Consider the following 19,976-nt stretch of genomic DNA (forward strand, 5'->3'; position numbering starts at 1 on the left):
TCCACAGCACAACACGATTCCATTGAATGCCACAAACTCACCTCCGAAATCACAGAAAAGAAAGCAACGGGGATCAAAGGAATTCTTAGAAATTAAGATGGCATAGGGCAGTGGCTTTGCAGCCTACCAGACTCCTGTTTAATGTTTAAAAGGGGACCCCAGTTCTGAACTTCGAAGATGTTTAATTGCTTTGGTAGAGAAGCAGAAGATCCATATATCCTGTTAACTGAACCCTGAAAGGCCTTATTGTCTTCGGATTACAATCTGGATGGGGCAAAGGAAACGTAGGGCCAAGGGCGCCCAAGGGTGATGAGTTCATGGAAGAGATGACATTCCTGAATGACATTCCTGAATGACATTCCCAGCTCATAACTCTTTTGGTCATCCCAGTAGAGCGGAGAGAAACATATTTATTTCTTCCTCCCTGAAACCTCTGCTCAATCTGTCCGAAACGGTCTCCCTGTTCCCAGGTGGCCAAATTAACATTTGCATCAAGTTAATTTTCACATGACTCACGGCTAAGTGATTCAATCTCATTTTGAACGGCTTTGAAATGGAAATGACCTTTCCGTTCAGCTGCAGCAGGCCCAGGTAGAAATTTTAAAGCAAGTTGGAGCTATTCACACATGCAGAGGCCAAATATCAAAAAAGGTTCATTAGACAGCATGTTGCACACATAAGCAGAATTGCCTGCACGGCTTTGATTGCTCATAATTCCCTTGCTGTCTTTCCAACAATATCTTTAAAAGCAGTTTTAGACAAATACAATGACAAGCTTCAAAATGTTAACAATATGCCTGGGGCAAGCACTTGTACAAAACACAACATAGAATTTGCATACAACTATAAAATTGGTTCAGAAAATACAACACAATGCTGCTGCTGCTTCTTCTTTTGGGGAGATTTGTTTTGAAAACGGTAAAAACGAAGATAGGGTTTCCAGGTTTTCGGAAGAACTTGGAAACTAGAAACTTGCTAGTTCATTTTGGGGGGTGGGAAGAAAGATTAAGAAGGTAGGCAGGAGAGTCAGATCGATCCTGAGGGCACAGTGGATCATGCAGACACTTATTTAAAAATATAGTAAAGTTTAAATTTTGAATTCAGCCAATCTAAATGTACCATTATGGTCAATAACAAATATTTCCAAGAACAGCCCATTGTTCTTCTTGTGTCTGTACTGAGAATTTTAACTCTTTTTAATTCTTTCAAACCCAGCTGAATGCTAGAAAGAAATTATGTAAAGTCACTTGGGGTTTTCTGTCTGTTTGCCCATCAGCAGGATAACTTTCTGAAAACTGAACGGGACAGGACAAAATCTGCTGCAGGGGGGAAGCTGGCAAAAGAAAGTCTGAGTTTAAAAATGGGCCAGATCCAGCTAGAGGATGCAGAGGAAAAAAAAAATCAGAAAAAAATTATCTAGGGCTGGCTGGGGAATTCTGGGAATTGAAGTTCACATATCTTAAAGTCACTAAGTTTGGGAAACACTAATCTAGAGCATTCTTAGGCAGTGGCTCAAAATGTTAGTAACTGCTCCATTCTAAGCACCCCCCCATTGTCACACATCCTAACCCTAACCCAGAGCAGAGCATATGCAGCCCACCCTGTGCTTCCCAGTGCATACAGCTAGTCCTCACTTAACAACTGCCCTGTTTAGCAACCATTCAAAGTTATGATGGCACTGAAAAAGTAACTTTACGACCAGTCCTTGCACTTATGACCATCACAGTGTCCCTGCAGTGATGGGATTGAGATTTGGGAGCTTTGCAACCAGTGTGTGTTTACAACCATTGCAGCATCCCACAGTCACGTGATTGCCATTTGCACACTTCACAGCCAGCTTCCGACAAGGAGAGTCAATGGAGAAGCTGGCAGTAAAATTGCAAGTGGTGGTCGGGTGATGTCTCGTTTAACGACCGTGGGTAATTCTCTTAACAGCCATGGTAGAAGTGAGATTGTAAGCCTATCATGGTCTCACTTAATGCCAGTCCCAGTTATGGTCATTAAGTGGGGACTACCTGTATGCACACACATGGGTGCACAAATGTGCACACACAGAACATAAGGAGAAAGCAGAAACATACAGACGCCCACACATATGGAACACATTACTTCATCACACAAAAGAAAATACAGTACAGACGTCACCTATGCCCACTGACAGTAAAGGGGTTAGAAAGGATTCAGGATGTGAAGCTTGGCAGATATCCTCACAAAGAACAGATTTGCAAAAGGATGTGCAGAAAAATAAAAAAAATAAACTAGGGAAATATGTGAATAACTGATACACCATTATTTCCAAGGTAGGGTAAGGCAAGGAAATGTTCCAGTTGCAAAATGTTTTTTCCTCCTACAACAGAGTATAATAGAGTATAATAAGTGTGTGTGTGTATCTCAATCTATAGGTGTTCTTCAAGGGCAATCCTAAAGTAAAGTTAGATGATAATTTCCAAAAAACTTGTCTGTGTAGTTATTTGTCACAACAGATACAAGGAAGAAACAAGACAGATTCAGGGAGGCTGGACATAAATGGGCAACTGGAAAAATCATGGTGGAAACTGATTGATCTGTGCAGGGCCTTGCTGGGACTGGACGGCTATCCGCTGGTTCTTGAGCTGGCCAAAAACCTACATCGGCATAAAATTTGCTGCCCTGCTTGCCAAGGTTAGTGCTCTTCTGAAAGAGGAAAGGCAACTCCCATGGTGCAGAGAAGGTCCATTTAAACCTAGAGCAAAAGAGTTGGGTTCTGTCATGGGTGCGTTGCTGATTTTATTTATGTATTTATTTGTGACCAAAGTCTCCATCAGATCCAGGATGGATCGACGGGGTTTTAACCGGCAAAACGGTTCTTGGACCGCTAGACACCTTACAGGTTTTCCTCTGCTTCTGTCAACAAGGGGCATTGTGGGGCTGCACTGTTTACAGTTTTAACATCCTTGCGGGGGAAGGAGACACCATTTTGCCAATTCCCTTTTGGCTGCGTGGCTGGGTATGAGCCACCGCTGGGCACTGCCAGCCATGAGGCTGGAACAGCACTGACCGCCCGGCCTTTGCAGCACCTGTCAAGGGCAGAATTCCCTTGTTATCAATTGCTCTCTCGTACTGTAGCTTGTTCCCCTCCTTTGCACCTGGACCTTATCCGGCAAGAGTGTTTCTGAACATGGGTTTAACCCTCTTTCAGAAGCCCGATAACCCCAGGGCAACTCCACCTACCCCTCTCTGAATTCTAGCTCTTTGTCCTGCTAGAATGTGATGGAAATGCCTTTCTTTGCAGATATCTCTTGTCTTCACACCTTGATTGATAAGTATTCAAAGTTTTGCAGGAAAGCTGATCTCCTCCCCGGATTCTTCTCTTAAAAATCAGGCTCCGCATTCTGCGTCTCTCTAGCCGCAAAACCCGGCCTTAAAAATACAGGTGGGATCATTTCTCTGATGGATTAATTTTAGCAGCAATGGCATGCTTACTTTCAACATCAGCGCTTTCCCGTTCGTGCTGGAAACGTGATCCCACCACCTCATCCCCAGCAGAATTTTGCTCATTCGATGATCTAATGGGGAACAATGCAATTCTAAATAAAAGAAGGAAGGAGACAAGGCTGCTTTGCACAAAGGCTTGGGGAGGCATTATTTCAAAAGTAATCCTGTTGCACAGGGAACCTGTGAATGGGAGTAGCTTTCTGTTTCTGAGTCAGCACAGCTGCTAAAAAATAAAAATCCAGCTGGGAGAAAAGAATGACATAATGAAAGGCAATGCATTTCCTTCCTCGTTCGCTTCTGTTTGTCGTCTTAATTGTTTAAATGCACTCAAACAGCTCATCTTCCATGGACTCCAATGCACAAAAGTGACCGCTTTGAGAAGTGGTTGCCTCCTCCCATAACATTTAGAAAAAGCTTATGGGAACGATAAATATGTGTGGGTTGGGGGAGATAGGGGGTGGTGGTGTCAGGGAAAGCAAACTTGGGAAATGTTTCAGGGCATTGGGTTAAGAGACATCTTTCCCTTACATGGGATATTTTATTTTTAAATCTGCATCCAACCGCCAGAACGTAGCGCCGTACAATAAACCCTAGTGCCATGTTCTTTTGACTTTAGTTAGAAAAATAAGTTTGTCGGTTAGGCTACACATGTCTACTCAGAATTAAGTTTTGCTGTATATATTTGCTGAGTTTATACAGCACCAGGCTAAAATGGGGTTGAGCAGTTTGTTCTGGGAATTCTGATATCACCTCAGAGTCAAACCATCACATTAAGTAATACATTCTATTTAACTGATTAGTTGTCTGTTATTCCAGACTGTCCATTAAATCAGATAGTACATCACCGCATCAGTTTAGGTTAGTTGCATGATGGTGTCATTTTGCAGATTATGTCATTGGTATCCATTTAGGTCCTTTGTGTGAAGTTATCATTACTGAACAAGGTGAATTGATGCACTGATCTTTGATTTAACAGACAGTTGGGAACAATGGACATTACTCAAGATCTAGGAGCTTGTCATCTTTGGTTCTTGACGGGGTTGCACTGCCCCAGACAGACCCAGTGCGTAATCTGGGGGTTCTCCTGGACTCACGACTCCTGCTCAAAGAGCAGGTGGCAGTCGTGGCTAGGAGGGCCTTTGCACGACTTCGTGTTGTGCGGCAGTTACGCCCCTTCCTGGATCAGGAGGACCTTCGCACGGTCGTTCAGGCCCTGGTCACCTCTGGGTTGGACTACTGTAATGCGCTCTACATGGGGCTACCCTTGAAGCGTATCTGGAAGCTACAGCTGGTGCAGAATGCGGCGGCGCGGACAGTTCTTAATGCCCCTAGGAGGGCACATATAACACCACTGTTGCGTGAGCTGCACTGGTTACCGGTTTGTTTCCGGGTCCAATTCAAGGTGTTGGTCATCACCTTTAAAGCCCTTCATGGCACGGGACCAGGTTACCTGAGGAACCGCCTCGCCCTGGTCACTTCAGCCCGTCCCACTCGGTCCAGCAGAAGGGGCAGGTTGCAGACCCCACCAGTCAGGGAATTTCGATTGGTGGGGTCTAGGCAGAGAGCCTTTTCTGCTGCAGCGCCCGCCCTATGGAACATCCTGCCTCCTGAGGTCTGGTGTGCCCCCTCCCTCATGGCCTTCAGGAAAGGTATTAAATCCTGGCTTTGCCAGAAGGCCTGGGGGCCAGAGGGGGGCCCGCACCTGTGGAGATGGCTGGTGGGGTGATGGGTTTGTCTCCCCCCCCCCCCCCAGCATCATGCAGGTTTTTAGGGCTAAAAATTATAGGAGGTTTTTAGGGCATTTTTAATATATGTTTTTTAATTATTTATAGATTTTATCCATGGTTGGAGGGACCTGTGTTTTTTCTTTTTTATTAATGTGAGCCACCCAGAGTCACCCGTTGGGGGAGATGGGCGGCATACAAGTTTGATAATAAATAAATAAATAATTTAAAAATTACGCAAATGACACTGATGTAAATGACCTAAACTGGTAGCAATGACTTAATTTGTTATTTTGTGAATGTGGCAAATTACATCATTTACTTCATTTGCACCATAACATAATACATTATGGATCACCACAAAAATGCGGTTTCTTACACACAAAGTCCATTGTATTAAGGTCTAGTAAATCAAGGTTTCACTTTATTGTGGCTTATGTGCTTTGAAATTGCATCTTATACGCACACCAAAATTGTATTTGGTTTACTCAGGTTTGGGGTTAAAGACATTGTGTGAACCCAGGATCTGAATATAATCAACCAGAGGTCAAATGGACCAGGGTCAAAGTATAAAACAACATTATAGCAGCAGTTTATTGATTGTAATCAGAAACGTATAAGGTGGAGAAAGATTAAAAAATGAATGTAGAATAATTTCTCTTGTTTTTATCTGGAGTTAAAGTACACAAGGTCTGGGACTAGCCAGACTACCCATGAAAGGATACAGAGGGTCAAGAAAGGTATGAAAGGGAATAAATATGTGAAAATTGTTCCTCTCCATGAAAAGTACAGTGAATGTGTCTTCTTCAGACATGAGATACTTTTGATATAAATTTCAAACTTTCCTGTTCAACACCACCCTAGCAACTAATATGCCAGACTGTACAGCAATCACTGCTATATTTTTTATTACATTTATGCAAACACTTCACGTTCACACTCCTTCTGGAAGGTTTTTGTCTTCAGTGAAGATGCTGTGAAATGGAAATAGGTTTTGGAGCTTGGCTAAAGTTCAGTGTGCTGTTTCATTTACACCTTGCCCACACATTTTCATATATGCAGCCAAGACCCTGTGTCTTTGCATCTTATATTATGTGTAATCTTAAAGATGAAGAGTACAGTACCAGCTCCTGTGTATATTCTGTGACTGACCAACACAGTAAGATTTCTAGACGTATGATAAGGTGATATCATCTCTCCTGCTTAGAAAAAAAACTCTTTTTTTTTCCTGAAGCAATCTTAATCACTGACAACATATTGTAAGTTTCCAAGGATGAGAAAGAAAAAAATAATAATAAAGGGAATTGTTGCAGATGACTGAACAGATTTAGGGCTATATGCAGTCAGGGTACTGATTATAAATGGGTTTGGGGTGGTTATCTTGGCATCTGGAAGTACTCTGGACAGCCACAAGGTCAAATGTCAACTGTCCAACCCAAGGAATCAATAAAGTCCCACTGCTTAACCTCGTCCCCATAATAACTGCAGACTTACGAGAATTTGGACATCTACAGCCTGGGGTCGACCTAGCCCAGTGTTGTCCAAACTTGGCCACTTTAAGATGCTGGCTGGGGAATTCTGGGAGTTGAAGTCCACTCATCTTAAAGTGGCCAAGTTTGGACAACACTGACCTAGCCTATCAAGGAGGCAGCTTCTCCATCATTAAGAGCTTCACTTATTCCTTTCTTTCAAATTCTTTTTCTGCTGGCACTGCCTCTTGGATGTAAAAGCAGAGTGGCTATTATAATCTGTCTCTCATTTACTCAGAGGACCGGTTGGTTATAAAGAATTCCAACTTTATTTAACCACAACGTCGAACAAATAGATAATACGGCATATAAGCTGTTTCCATTTGGAAATACAGAACTTCACACTTACTGGCAGAATAGTTTACTGCTCTTAAACCATATGCCTGATTTTTTAATTTGGCATAAGCAGATTGCCTCCTTCCATTTCCAGCTGCCAGGTTCTTCATCTCTCCTAACCACACCCTCTGCACTGCTTAATAAACCTTGATTGAATTAGGGAGGCATTTCATACCAGATACACAAACATACGGTTTGCTCCACTTCCTGCGCTCTCCAGAAATCTGATTATGGTTAGGTAATTAATGTGTGTGCCCCCACCCCATCTTCCTTCAAGTATGCTGGGTTTCAGAACTATCTCAGTTTGCAGAATAGGAATAGGCTTCCCTTGATGTAGATTGTGAGATTGTTATCTCATTCGCCCATCTGTAAGTGTGTGCGTGTGTCTCCATGTGCAAATAATTGTTTATGTCCTTTTTCCACCCTGTTTTTTCTTCCTTTCCATTTCATTATAGCCACCTGCTTTATAATCCATTGGAAAGAAGTACTGTGAACAATAAATGGCAGCACATGGGGATGTTTTATAGGGTGGAAACAGAGTTGTGGGTGGATTATTGTCCAAGCTTCTCTTCACGCCTAGCTCATAATAGATGGCTGAAGGTTGAATTTTCCCTGATCTGCTTGTCCTGCAATATTTTCAAAGCAAACAGATGTTTTGGCTAAGAGTTAAAGGTGTGATGAAAAAACACAATTTTCCACAACCTGCTTTCAAAGGTTCAGAGTAGTAGGGTGAAGACACTACATGACCTCTTAGTTTCCATGCACTGAATCTATGTGCTTTGTTGTTTAGTCGTTAAGTCATGTCCGACTCTTCGTGACCCCATGAACCCTATCGTGCCAGGCCTTCCTGTCCTTCACTGCCTCCCTGAGTTTGCTCACTTTCATGCTCATTGCTTCAGTGATGCTATCTAACCATCTCATCCTCTGCCGTCCTCTTCTCCTTTTGCCTTCAATCTTTCCCAGCATCAGGGTCTTCTCCAAAGAGATCTCTCTTCGCATTAGGTGGCCAAAATATCTGAGCTTGAGCTTCATTATCGATCCTTCCAATGAGCAATCAGGGTTGATTTCCTTTAAGATTGACTGGTTTGACCTCCTAGCAGTCCAGGGGACTCTCAAGAGTCTTCTCCAGCACCACAGTTCAAAGGCATCAATTCTTCAGCGCTCAGCCTTCTTTATGGTCCAGCTCTCACAGCCATACATTACTACTGGAAAAACCATAGCTTTGACTATGCGGATCTTTGTCGGCAAGGTGACGTCTCTGCTTTTTAATATGCTATCTAGGCTTGGCATAGCTTTCCTCCCAAGGAGCAAGCATCTTTTAATTTCATGGCTGCAGTCTCCGTCTGCGGTGATCTTGGAGCCCAAATAAATGAAGTCTGTTACTGCTTCCATTTCTACCCCTTCTATTTGCCAGGAATTGATGGGTCCAGATGCCATGATCTTAGTTTTTTTAATGTTGAGTTTCAAGCCAGCTTTTGCACTCTCCTCTTTCACCCTCATCAAGAGGCTCTTTAGTTCTTCTTCACTTTCTGCCATTAGGGTGGTATCGTCCGCATATCTGAGGTTGTTGATGATTCTCCCTGCAATCTTAATTCCGGCTTGTGATTCTTCCAGCCTGGCATTTCTCATGATGTACTCTGCATATAGGTTAAATAAGCAGGGTGACAGTATACAGCCTTGTCGTACACCTTTCCCTATTTTGAACCAATCGGTTGTTCCATGACCAGTTCTAACTGTTGCTTCTTGGCCCGCATACAGATTTCTCAGGAGACAGGTAAGGTGGTCTGGTATTCCCATCTCTTTAAGAATTTGCCACAGTTTGTTGTGATCCACACAATCAAAGGCTTTTGCATAGTCAATGAAGCAGAAGTAGATATTTTTCTGGAACTCTCGTGCTTTCTCCATGATCCAGCGAATATTGGCGATTTGATCTCTAGTTCCTCTGCCTCTTCAAAACCCAGCTTGTACATCCGGTAGTTCTTGGTTCATGTATTGCTGAAGCCTAGCTTGTAGGATTTTGAGCATAACCTTGCTAGCATGTGAAATGAGTGCAATTGTGCGATAGTTTGAGCATTCTTTGGCATTGCCCTTCTTTGGAATTGGAACGTAAACTGACCTTTTCCAATCCCGTGGCCACTGTTGCGTTTTCCAGACTTGCTGGCATATTGAGTACAGCACTTTAACAGCATCATCTTTTAGTATTTTAAATAACTCAGCTGGAATACTGTCATCTCCACTAGCTTTGTTGTTAGCAATGCTTCCTAAGGCGCACTTGATTTCACTGTCTAGGATGTCTGGCTCAAGGTCAGTGACCACACCAGGGTGGACATCAGGGACATTAAGATCTTTCTTGTATAGTTCTTCTGTGTATTCTTGCCACCTCTTCTTAATCTCTTTTGCTTCTGTTAGGTCCCTGCCTTTTTTGTCCTTTATCATGCCCATCTTTGTACTAAACGTTCCTTTCATATCTCCAATTTTCTTGTAGAGATCTCTAGTCTTCCCCATTCTATTGTTTTCCTCGATTTCTTTGCATTGTTCATTTAAGAAGGCCTTCTTATCTCTCCTTGCTATTCTCTGGAAATCTGCATTCAGTTGCTTATATCTTTCCCTTTCACCCTTGCTTTTCGCATTCCTTCTTTCCACAGCTATTTGTAAAGCCTCATCAGACAGCCATTTTGCTTTCTTGCATTTCTTTTTCTTTGGGATGGTTTTAGTTGCTGCCTCCTGTACAATGTTACGGACCTCCGTCCATAGTTCTTCAGGCACTCTGTCTACCAAATCTAATCCTCTAAATCTATTCATCACCTTCACTGTGTACTCACAAGGAATATGATCTAAGTCATACCTGAGTGGTCTAGTGGTTTTCCCTACATTCTTCAATTTAAGCCTAAATCTATGTGCTTATCCCTTCTTAACTGTTACTGTATTTATTTTCTCAATCAATTAGACTTGATCCTTGGGAGCTCACTGTAAATTGAAAGTAAAAAGAAATTATATATATTTTTGCAACTGGGGAAGAAATAAAATGATAGCTAATGCGGGTTTATAATTTTAAAGACCCACCATTTTTAATTGGAAAAGTCCAGCTGACAAAATGAGGAGATCTTTAAAAGACTAGACTGAAAAAAGTGTATCTCTTTCCACCGAATAGGCCACGTGTTTGGCTTCTAAGAATGTGGACTTCAAGTGTGTGGACTTCCAAGTGTGTGGATTTCAGATCCCAGAATTCAGCAGCCAGTGTGGCCAACGATCTGAGCCTTGAAGCCCACACACCTGGAAATTGTCAAGGTTGGGAAACATGGTTTGAGTAAATTCATGATGGGGCCTTTTCCATGGTGGCACCATGATATACAGTGTATAAACCTAGGGAGCCCCCGTAGAAATTCCTTTCTCTAGCAGCAACCCATCTCTTTGCATTTGGTAGAGTCTCTGCTGGCATTAACATATTGAAGGCAGGGGAGGCAACCCTCTTGGGCCCTCCAGGGGCCCCCTTGCCACCCACTTCTAATCCCAGGCCTTCAGCAGATCTGACTGTATGGGCCAAGGACACATATCTGATCTGCAAAGATCAGGACAAACACAAGATGGCAGCAAAGAATTCATTTTCATGCTGCGCTGTCCAGGAGTTGGCTGGATCTGTAATAGCTGAAGTGTGGGGCTTCAGTAAGAGCCATAGCAGGACAGCAGTGCAGAAGGAAGAGTTCCCACCATTGCTGCTATTACCATCTTCCTCTTTGTTCTTCCTAGCTGTTGTGGCAGTGCACAGTGAAATGCAGTGAGGTGGCAGCTTCGTAGCAATTGGGGCTGGCCACTCTTATTTTTGTTCTCCTTCTCCTTCCTGCTTGCAAAGCAAGGAAGACAAGGGAACTGGCACACCAAATCTGAGCTGCAAAAAACTCTAATCTTGGGGTGGCAGCAGAAAGATGCATAAAACTCTAACTCAACCATACTTGGCCAAGGACTTGAACCCTCCTAGTTCTGTTGCCTTCACATCATCTGCCACTACCAAATACCATTTTCTGCCTTACGAGCTCAGATTCATTACGTTTGTGTAGAGAGCCATGGAAATGGCCTTGAAGTGGATTTTCAGAAACCATTGGGTAAATAATCAGGATAGAAACATTCCTTAAGCTTTGGGAGGAAAGATAGTATTAAGAATAGATTCAGGCTTATCTCCTGTGGTGTAAGAGGGAGGGGAGGAAAAAAACCACAATCAGATTTGCTAGATTTGCAAGACTTGCAAGCCTATCTCAATATGTAGAGCTCTGGTCTTCCTGTGGAGTCAGTTTCCTGATTTGGTCTGCCTCATAGGACTGACCATTCACTGCAACCTGATGCAATAAATCCAATGTTTTAGAGAAGGAAAAAAAATCACAACCCAAGAGCTGGCTTGAAATCACTTTCTGAGGCTTTTCAGAATCATTCACAAGACGAAATGGCTTCTCCCAAGATATGTTGGCCTTCAATGCTAATAACCCCCATCTGGAAGCGACAAGTGGAGACAGCTGACATACGCTGGGTTCGCACAAAACACTAAGCTGACATTTGGCTCAATGTGTTGCATGAAGCCAGGCAATTGTCAGGCCCAGCCCAAGAACAATGGTGAAACAGTCCAGTTGAGTTCAGTTCCTTTATTGGCTTACATCGTATAGACAGAATCTTGCCAGACTCAATCTATACGACTGCAACAAGTGGATATACCTTGGGAAATTCTAGGGAGTGGCTACCCTGAACCTCTTACGCTTCCCACGCTCCTGCTCCGGACTGTGTTGTCTTTTGTCTCCTTTCCCTTCCTGGAATGCACCCCCTCCTTCCTGATAGCCTCGCTCTCTGTTGCTATCCACCACAACAATTGACTCAGTTACTCAATCATGGAGCAGATCATCTTGGGTTCATATATTATGTAGGACTGCTATAAGATATCTGTTGGGTTCTTGGTGCTCTTTGAGCTTGGCTGTTTTCGTGCAGATGCTTCGTTACTATGCAAGGTAACGTCATCAGTGCAGGGGAGAGTGGAGTTTGCTGGTTGTTAATACATAGTCCCTTGACTTAACAGTCTTGGTTGGGATGTAGTTTCTTCCTGGATGGTTCCTTGATTAAGATGTACTTTCTTCCCTGTTTATCTGGTGCTGTTTCCTGCTTATCTAGATTTTGGTTGGGGTGATGTGCTTTAGGCTGTTTGTTTGTTTCTTTGACTCTTGGTTGTACAGCTGAACCTTGCTTACTGACTGCAAATGGGACTGGCAACTCCACTGCTAAGTGACATGGTTGTAAAGTGAAATGCTACATGTCTACCCCGATTTACCACGTCAGTTCTGCTGCGGTTGTTAAGCGAATCACCCACAGTCATTAAGCGTAACATCACATGACCGCGACTTGCAACTTCCTCCTGGCTTCCCTGTTGACTTTGCTTGACGGAAGCCGGCAGTGAAGGTCACAAATGGCAATCATGTGACCACAGGATGCTGCGACCATCGTAAATGTATGCCACTTGCCAAGCACCCAAATCACAATCCTGTGACTGCAGGGACACTGTGACAGCTGAAATTTCAAGGACTAATCATAAATCTCCTTAGTCAGTGCCGTCATAACTTCAAACGGTTGCTGAACGAAGGGTCAGTAAGCAAGGACTATGTGTATTATTTTAAATGGTTCATAGATAGGGTATATCTCTATGGCCAATCTGTCAAATTTTCTATTATTATAATGTACTGTATCTAGCCAGTTTTGAGAAGAATCATATTGAAATGCAAATATATATGTGTCTGTTGGGAGGCTCTTGTGTAAATTTCCTGTGGGAGCAGTAAATTTCCAGGACAGGATGTCTTGCAAACACTTTCTGCCCAAACCTAAATTTATCCAAGAATTAAGCAGCCATTAGTAAAGTTAGCGGTCGGTGGTTACTGATGCTTTGATACTTTTATCATCCTTGTGTTGACCTAAAACGGGCGTCGTGCAATGGAACTTTTAAATGGTAAAATTATGGTTCTTTTTTTAAGAAATGAATGTGCAGAAATCATCGTGACCCACACGATTTATCCCATCCCCAAATATAAAAATTGCAGAGGATGTGAACATCCTTGTTCTGATATTTCTTAAGTCGATTCTGCGGAAGGGGAATTAACAGCTGCTTGTTTATTGTTTGAAAAGCTTGTCTGGCTGAGCAGAGACCCGGAACGGGGAAAGGAAAAAAATGCAGCAGTCATCTTGTCCTGGGGCACCCTAGACTCCTGTCTCCACCTGAAGTAAAAATTTATATGGGATCTAACCAGCAACTGCTGGCTAGCTTCCTCCTCTTAAAAGGCTTGGCAAGGTCACTATATCAGTTTTCCTCAACCAGGCAGTAAGGCTGTGCATAGTTTAGAAACGATTTGAAAATCTTCAGTTCTTGTGCAAATACACCCTCTCTCTATTCTTCGAAGCCACCTCTCTTTTTTTTTTCAGGCTTGGGGAGTTTGATCATTCATTCTCCTTTCCTCTACCTGTTCTGGCTACCACATTTGGAAAAGGATGGAAGAGAGCTGCAGAAAATGCAGAAGTGGAGAAGCAAAATGATTGGGGAGCCTCAAACAGGTCTACTATGAGAAAAGGCTAGAATTCTGAGAATCTTTAGCTTAGAAAAAAACTGAGGGGGGATGTGATCATGGTTTGGAAAACTGTAGATGACATCAGGAAGAGGTTTTTCTCCTCTCAACACTAAAACCAGGGGTTATCTAATGAAGCTGGTTGGATGGAGATTTGGAGCAGATAAATCTGTTGTTGTATGTCACCCAGAATCACTTTGTGTGAGATGGGTGGCTGTATAAATATGATAGATAAATAAATAAATAAATGAAATAATTCTTCCCATGTAATTTGTGCATAATTAACCTATGGAATTTGTCATCACAAGATGTGATGATGGCCACTGATTTGAGTGTCTTTGAAAGGAAACTGGATAAATTTATGGAGGGCAAGTCTATCAAGAGCTATTAGTCTTGAGACCCAATGTTACCTTATTGCTGCAGGAACAAGAGTGGGACAAGGGTAATCCCCGTCTCCTGCTTTCCCAGGGTATCTGATTCACCACTGTGAGAAACAAAATGCTGGACTAGGATGGGACCTGCAGGATTGTTATTATGTCCTATCTAACTAAAATTCTGGTACTTCTGCTACCTCCAATGTTCCTCTAAGGAGCTCCAGGGAGTATATATGTTTTAACCACTGCTTAATCTTCCATAGAAAGAATGGCTAGCAGACATTGGAAGGAGGACCTCTGTGCTGCTGGTCCCAGTCAATTAGACCACTCTAGTTTACTTGTCATTTTGTATAACCATCCAGTGAATCCCACCATCTGAAAAGCAAGCTTTCCTACTCCAATTCTTTTCAATGGCAGATGACAGAGGTAAAGACAAGATTGAGATGGGAGAAGGTAGATATGGAACTGTTGGTAGATTTCTATGGGATTTGCAGATCCCCATCTTTTTAATAAGAAAAGCAACCTGTGATGGAATGGAATTATGAAGGCCAAGCTCAGGGAGATAAACATTTTCTTAGCTCACCAGAACTGCGTGGGAGGAACAAGAGGATGAGACTGGCACCTCCCTGAGGAATTCACGCTGTTGTGGCTGGAGGACTTTGGGAACTGGAGTTTTAGTCTGGGAAGATTCTTGCTAGAGATTGTAGCTAATAAACATAGCTGGACTGAATTGGCATTGTCTCTTGGAGTTCCTTGGGCTAGGCCAGACACAACCTGAACTTCTCAAACAATATAGACCATAGAGAACTTGACTTGAAACAATGAAAAACTAGGCAAAACCTGACCTCACATCTTGCAAGGTTACACTGCAGAGCCCAGAAACATCAGATAACTCCTTTGTTCAGTTTTGCAACTGTATTTGGAGGTACAGTTATGGAACAAAAGTATTTTCCATGCTGTTGCTCAAAACAGAAAAAAGGAATGGTGTGGTGATACTGCATTCCTCAAAATGTAGATCCCTAGAGTTACTCACACCCAACATATGGCAGCAGTGCAAGTCCAAAAATCTCACATCTGTGCATCATGTACAGAATAGCAAGTGAGGTTTAAGGTTCTGGGAGGTCCCATCTGCCTCACAGAGTTAGCAGGTCAGCTCTACCACTAGATAGAGAGAAATAACTTCAGGCAGCAGTTACAGGGAGGGCAGTGAACTCCAACTTTTCTGCAGCCGTTCTTTTTTCTTGAGGAAATGAACTTCTGTATCAGGCACCTTGACCCACACTTTCCAATCTAGCCTGTGTTTCAGATGTGAGGGAGAAAATACCAGTGTTGAAGTCAGATTCAGCCAATGATCCTGTGGCTTCTCTATGCATGAACAGTGGAGGTGGGGTGCCAACTTTTCCTCAGGTGGCAAACTGTTAGGTTCAGAGGAGGTTGCCTAAGATAATAGAGGGTCCTGAAGAAGAAACAGGCTGAAGGAACATGGTATGTTCAGTCTGGAGAAAGGAAGACAGAGGGGAGAGATGATATCAATGTCAGGTGCATAAAGGGAAGCTACAGGGAAGATGGTCAGGCCCTCTTTTCCATGGCTATAGAAACTAGGACCAGAAATAAGAGGTTTAATTTAAAGCTACCTATATTTCATTTAAATATAAGGTAAACGTATAAAGAAAAAGTTCTTTGGAGGCTGTGGGTTCTCCATCTCTGGGGGGTTTTAAGAAGAGACTGAAATGGACACCCACCTCTCATGGACTGGTTTTCCTACATGTTGCAGAGGGTTGGACTAGATGATTCATGTGCTGCCTTCCAACTCTGCAATTCTATGATTTTACATTGTAGTCACTGTTAAAATTAAGATGCCTGACTTGTGCCACAGGCTGTAGGCCTTCATTCTGTTTTGCACTAAAATCAACAGCTTGAAGTTCATCTGTAAGAAGCTGTGTCTCTTCCTCCTGGAAGCCAGAGAATGCCACTGAATCCTAACAGATCACTCTATTAAAGCAATACAAATGTGGTCACGTATATGCCAATACTTAGCCAATGTTAAACCAAGAATAGCAAGTCCCCCATGCAGTGGTGGCCTCTTCTTTACAGCTTGAAAATAGCTACCAGCAATAACTGAGCTATTGATTTCTATCCTGAGAATTACAAAATTCATCTACATTAGTCCTCTGACCTGATGCCTTCCAGAAAAGTTGGGTTATAATTTCTATTTCCCTCCAATGGCCAACACGTTATTTTTCTCCTCCCTGCAGGACCCCAGCAACACTGTTAGTTATTTCTGAGGTAGCAGATTTAGGGCTCTCTGGCAGAGGATGCTTAGCCCTTCCATCAAATTCCATTTCCCAAGTGTTTTTGAGGGATTCATGACACCCTTGTGTAATAAAAAAGACATAAATTCCTAGGTAGAATTTATCACCAAAGGGATTTGCACTATTAAAAAGTAGAGCCACCTGCCTCCTGAAGTTGTGGGTGCTCCATCACTGTAGGGTTTTAAAAAAAGATTGGACAACCATTTCTCCAGGATGGTATGAGGATTCCTGCGCTGACTAGAAGACCTCTAACCCTAGGAATCGATGATTTTATGATTCTATTAATTGTGTTCACCTCTTAGAACACCAGAATTGGTATAATTGGTTGTATCATTTTACTCTTCAAAATATTTCAGTAAATGTCTAGGGACTGGAAGTGACTTTGGTTCGCAGAGGACCTTGGAGTCTTTGTCAACTCATCTACGTCAGAAGATCCAATGGTCTATCACCATGCAAAGAAAGGGTCCTGTCTTTAGATGAAAGGTGGGCCCTACACTGACAAGATGGTCACCTTGCTTTCCTTGTCTGGATTAACATCTACAGCAAGATCACCCTTGGGCCCTCTTCCTCTTGGAGGCAGCACTGAGCCACTGAGGAATACGACCCGTTGTTTATATTTAGACATTGCCCAGGTAGCAGTACTTCTTGAACTGACTGACTACATAGCAGCAATTCTAGATTTGAGCAGTGTTTAACTTCAGCACGCGCGGATGATACATGGAAATATCAGTTAAGAGGAGGCAAATGTTTGATAAGAGTAAGAGATGCTAACTGTTGTCATTGTTGCTGTTGTTATATTCATTCCAGTATAGCTTTGGCTTCTTACAGAAAAGGTTGGATTCAGGCTGCATTAATCCAGGCCTGGGGTGAATGTATTATTGTATTTTTGGGTGTGTGTGTGCGTGTGTGTTGTTTTGTTTGATTTGTGTTGCTTTTAAGATCATTTTAGTCCAGGCTGTCTGTGTGGTGTTATGTTTCATCTGTTTTTATGGATTTTTTGGGTTTTGCACACCGCCTAGACTCTATCAGAGTTAGGCAGCTATACAAAATTTGAATAAAAAAAAATTATACAGGAACAGCTCAACTTTTCTCAAACTGTCATTCTGCACATGTGCTGAAGATGCAATGCCCTGGTGGATTTGGAAGTGTGTCCACTCGCCTCCCCCTCCCCAAAAAGAGAAACTACATAGAGAAGCTGGGATGACAGAGATCCTGGTGGTCTAGATGGTGTAGATCAGCTTGTCTTCTGGTGAGGAGAGGGTCCTTTGAGATTGGCCAGGCCCACCACATAAGCCGTGTTGTGAATAAGCAAGCTCCTTCCCATGGTTGTTATTTGGCAAAAGAATCCTTGATGTGTTTCAAATTAGCAAATTTCAAATGTGCCAGTTTGGCCCCCAAAAAGTGTCTCCTCAAACCAGAGGCACCCCTGCCAAAAATCTGCCCATCCAACTTGATTGTTGAAAGAAGGCCTGCTGTAGGTCCCACCTGTTTGTGAGTTCATAATGACCATAAGACCACGGTCAGGCCCTTTCAATGGTGGCCCATTTTACGGAAAACTCTCCCCTTGTAATAATATGTGGGAATGACCTTGGGAGATGAGGGAAGAGCCACAGCCAGGGGAACAGTTGGATAAGAGGCAGCTGAGCCCACAGAAGGAACAGGAGTGTGGAAAGCATCTCAGAAGGGACCCTCCCTAGTTTCTTGCGCTGTAAAGGCGAAGGGGGAGAGATGTACTTTGAGACTTGCATGATTGATGTCAGCCTTGTGAGGTAGTCCAGCCAAGAAGCACACCCAGAAGTACTAGCTCTACTTTATTATAAGGTTACATTAACAGAATCTTGCAAGTCTGAAAATACCCCTCCCATCCCTCACTTTTACTCTCCTGAAAATAGGGAGGGTCCCTTCTGAGGCGTTTGCCACTCCCCCACTCCTTCTGCGGGCTCCGCTGCCTCTTATCTATCGCCTAGTCTGTGGCTCTTCCTCCTGTCTCCCAAGGTCATTCTTACATGCCATCATGCCCCCAGAGATACAGACGGCCCCTGCTTTACAAGTATTTTGAAAACAAAGAAAGTAACCAGAGTTGCATGCAGGGAAGGGGGTCAAGAAAGTCGAGATGGTGGCCATAACCATGCAATCAAAGCCCTGCCCCTTTTTTGCATGTACAAAGGGGTGGGGTTTCAGTTGCATGGGTGTGATGGCCACCTTGACTTTTTTTCACCCTTCTGGGGATTTCTCTGATGCTAGGAAGCTTATATGAAATTCTATGTCCTGGTCTACCTTGCTTCAGATTGCTTGCTTGCTCGTTCATTAATTAATTAATTAATTAATTAATTCATTCATTCATTCATTCATTCATTCATTCATTCATTCATTCCGGCCTACCTTTGCTTCAGATTCCCTGCGTATTTATTTATTTATTTATTTGTTTGTTTGTTTACGCAATTTCTATAGCCGCCCATCTCAGCCCAAGTGACTCTCTCTATATTTCAGCTGCTTTACACCCGAACTTGGTTTCCAAAAGATTTCTTCCCCAGCTGCTTTGCTATCTGGTTTGTTCTCTTGCAAATGACATCAGGACGTTCAGAGTTCCTTTGTTTTGCTGGCTGGCTTTTAAGCCAAGTCACGGCGCTGTTGCGTATTTAGATAGACCCAACTCTTGTTGGAGCTTATTCCAAGACTGGATGTCCTTGTTCTACAGCTGCTAATTTCACCCTCCCCAGGTGGAAAAGCACCTTGGTGCTGTGGCTGGGAAAACGCAGCGGGAACGTGCCGCAGCACTGCAAACCATTCCACAGAGCAGGAGACCAGCTTGATTTCTCAGTGATTCCTTTGACTTAATCCACAGAAGTGGGCTCTCACGGTATTTTTAGGCAAAGACCTCAGGCCACCGTGGAACGCATTTCCGTGATTTATACAAACACCAGGCATTCCATTAATTATGGCGGTAGACAGCTATTAGGAAACAGCACCGCAAGATCTGTGTGTAGGTGGGGTTGATTAGACAGACCTGCATCTAAAGAAAGTACATTTTCTCCAATCCTGCTGATTGCAACCCTTTTCCAGTGCACTGGGGAAAGATCCCCCTGGTATTTACAGGAGGAGCCAATTCAAAAATAGCAGGGCGAACGAGCACCAACCCCTTTGCTAGGCACTTCACTTTCACATATTTTCCTATGTCCCGATTGCTAGGCAACAAACTTTGTCAGAGAAGATTGATCAAGGTGACGTGCTTAATCCTCACTTTACTGATTAAGGGGTCAGAGCTGGCCTTCTCCAACTTTGGTTCCAGCTGGTTGGACTTCAGTTCCCATGATTCCCAGCCAGCACAGGAACATATGGGGAGGACACCTGATCAAGGAAAGCTACCATCCCACAATTCGCCCCCGTCACGATGATGAGCTGTCATTAGGAATGTCTCACAAGCCAACCGTGGCCTGCAAAGACTTACAAACAGGCTACACAACAGACACATTTCCATCTGTTTCGGGCCTGATGTAAGGGCTTCCCACTTCCCACTGGCCAATCCCTCTTTCTGCAAGCACGTTTCTTCAGCCAAAATAATCTTGAAGTCATGAGGTGTAACAGATGGCATGCAGAAATAGCTCTCCTGATTTGAGCTTCTGGGGGATGGCCTACCCTTAAA

The sequence above is a fragment of the Python bivittatus genome, unplaced genomic scaffold (assembly GCF_059951505.1).
Source record: "Python bivittatus isolate LINGU-HERP-01145 unplaced genomic scaffold, Pbiv_v1 ctg000610_np1212, whole genome shotgun sequence".
Taxonomy (NCBI): domain Eukaryota; kingdom Metazoa; phylum Chordata; class Lepidosauria; order Squamata; family Pythonidae; genus Python; species Python bivittatus.